Genomic DNA, 3462 nt, shown 5'->3' with positions numbered 1-3462 from the left:
GTATATTAACGAAACCTTTTTCTTCATGCACTGGATAATTCAAAGTAATAATGATGCTTCAAAAAAGGTTCCATTTTGAAAAGACTCCACTGCCGCTACTATCGAGACTTTTTATTATCCATTCTCGCACGCTCCTACACCTTCCTTCAACTTGTGTATAGAATCTATTGGTCAATTTATTTCTCCTCTGGTTTATTTAAAAAGGCTACTGGTTGATTGTAAACCCACTATATCTACATCACTAAGCAATAAACTAGAGAATATAGAAATGGCAAGAAAAAGGAATAATCTCCAACCCATAAGAAGGATGACAACCACTCGCAATCAGGATTTTCTCTGACTGAGGAGCGATTTGGATTTTTTGTTACAGGGTCTTGCCGTTGATCAGCGGCGTCTTGACTTGTAGCTCCATCAGATGTCCCATTTTTTTCGGGCCATAACGGAGAGGCTCCATTTGAACCCTAACGACCTCATCACCTCCCCAACTTCCCCCTAGTGAACTGTAGTTTAGTTTAGTGTAGTTCATTGTGGAAGCTTTTGTGGTGGCTCTATTTTATAAATGAAAGCTTTCTTTTTTGCCGAAGAAAGAAAATATTAAAGAAATACTAGACTATACAAATTATTTATTATATACTGATGCCGTTTTTGATTCTTCTATGTATACATAGGTTATCAATTTTTCAAAATGTTGATTATTGACTAATGCACTAGTCTATGATCAACTTACTGAATTTATGAACAAGTTAAAATAATGACTAAAAAAAGAGAAATGAAATTAAATAAAATTAAAGTATGAAAATTAACACCATACAAACATCAATATATATATATATATATATATATATATATATATATATATATATATATATATATATATACCTATGTGGCACCCCTCTTTGGCTAAGGATTCTATTTATCTTTCTTCTTTTTTTTTTGAAGTTTTTCTTTTATTTTCTTAATTATTTTATTTTTAAAATCATTTTCATAACTCACATCTCTTTATATTCATAATAAATTACATTCTTAATTAATATTGATAAATTTTATAGCTCTAAAACCTTTTATATTAATAACCTCTAATTATTTAATTTTACAGTAAAAAATCTAATAACAATTATTTCCTTAAATAGTGTGAAACAATGACAGTTGTTTCTATAATCCTTTACGAGCTTTGTTTTTGTCATTATGTTAAGTCGTGTGCATGCTTATCTATTTTATTTGTGTCCATTCTATTGTATGATGATGGAAAAATATTTGTTTAATTGAGCGAATCACATGAAAGATTGAAATGTGTTTAACTTTTATTGATTTTATATCGTCCAAATTATGGAAGTTATGTAGAATCAGTTTGAGATGATCTAAAATGCCAATGTGTATTTTTTTGGAATGTTTGTTTGGTTTTATACTTTTGAGACTTCTTAAGATTTGTTTTGTATCAGTACCATAGATGGTAAAATTATTTGTATCCCAAGTTCTTTCTTTGGTTTGTGTTTATCTTCCCTTTATGGGGGTAAAGTGTAGAAGAGGGTATTAGTTTGTTGCTTTAGCATCTTATATTGCTGTCACATTATAAATTTTTCTGGTTGATGTATTAGTTATTGAATTAATTTGATTAGAGCTTTGTCAATAACAACCAAATATGGAAAAAGTTAACAAATGCCAATTACAAAAAAGAAAAATTTACCCTCTGTTCTCTTTTATACCCTCCATGGTGAATGTTTTGTCAGTTTTCGTTTATTCATAACCAAAGATCTATATATTATAATCGTTTAGAACTGAAATAACCATCAGTGAAGCATCGACATAGACAACACCTGTTAAAAGACGATGAAACTATTAAAGGAATAACAACAAGTTATGTATTACTTTATTAGAGTAACTTTTTTTTATGTTATGTGTCCACTAATTAATTTTTGGCAATCTTGTATTTCTCGGTCTTAATCTCATTAAAATTTTTATTGTAGATAAAAAGAAAATTACTATTATAATATTTTTTCTTGTCCTCATCTCACTCATATCATATAGCAACAAAAAAAGGTCTCAGTGGCCAAGATATAGTTCAAATTACAATATTTTTGGTATTTTTGATTTATTAAATTTCATCTTCAACTGCTCTTCGAACTTTTAGTTACCAATTAAGTAGTTCTTTTTTTCGTTTCATGCAACACTTCGTTTCTTTTCTTTTTTGCTCTTTTAAGGCTCGATTGACATACAAATGAAGTAGAATATTGAGATGACTAGAATCTAACTATTGCTGTTTAAAATTCTTTTGAGAGAAATTATTTATATGCGTGATAGTTCTTCTTTCCTCTTCAATTCACAATATAACATTCTCAAGAGTTTATATTAATTTAGTTAACCATTTTCTGGGTTTTTTCATTGCTGAGGTCTATTTTTTTAATGGGCGTGTCTAGATCAGAGTGTTTATTTTCTAAAGTAAAAGCAAAGGAAGGAGGCAAACGTATACGTGTGCTACTTAAGAAAGTATCTATGTATCCTTCCGCAATTATGTACATCAACTTTAGTAAATCTTTTGATAAAATATGAAAATGTAACATTAGTTTATTATTTTTAAATGACATTTTAATTCATAAGAAATTTATTTACTAATTCATTAAATTGTAGTTTTTAATTTTTCACATTTTATAGTTTAAAGAGAAATGAAAAGGATAAAATAAGATTAAAAAAATGAGTTTCATATAATTAGATTTGTGTTATATATAAAAATAATAAACAAGTTTAAAACTTATTAAAACTAGGCATGAAAATAAATTCAATTTTATAGAATCTTTTTTTTCTCTACCTTCTTTTAAGAAAAAATGAAATTATTGTTTCACTTAGAATATATTATATATAAATTAAATTTTTAGAAGACTGAAAAATACATAAGTGATGAAAATTCACATATAAATACATGAATATAATTGGTTGGAATTTAAAATGATTGAAAACTAAAACAATCCCTTAAGGAATTTTCTTCACTAGAAATTCTAATTAATCTGCGCGAAGCGTGGATAAATTAACTAGTTGTAAAATAATTTAGATACATCAATTCTGACACCAATCATTTTTGAACTTGATCAAGTATTATATAAGGCATGCTGTAGTTGTATATCATTGAGATGAGACTAAAAAGGGGAGAAATAAAATAAATTAAAATAAATATGAATCATCCAAGCTATACAATATAACTAGATACCATTACATGAGATTAGACATGTCTAATGAGCATAAGGAAGGGGGATGGTTGTGACTTGCGAGTGTTCATGGGACAAGTAATGTTTAAGAACAAGTACTTATCAATACAGATGTTTGTTCTGAGTAATTAGTTGTTACTACTATTACTCTCCTTATATTCCTTTGATCAGGTGTCCAATTGTTTTATACTTTCATATGATGATATTTAGTCACTTTTCATTGCTTGAGTGCTGTTATTTTATTTTATTTTTTCCTTTTTAGTAT

Source organism: Capsicum annuum, chromosome 1, assembly GCF_002878395.1.
Source record: "Capsicum annuum cultivar UCD-10X-F1 chromosome 1, UCD10Xv1.1, whole genome shotgun sequence".
Lineage (NCBI taxonomy): Eukaryota > Viridiplantae > Streptophyta > Magnoliopsida > Solanales > Solanaceae > Capsicum > Capsicum annuum.
Note: the sequence above shows the minus strand (reverse complement) of the source record.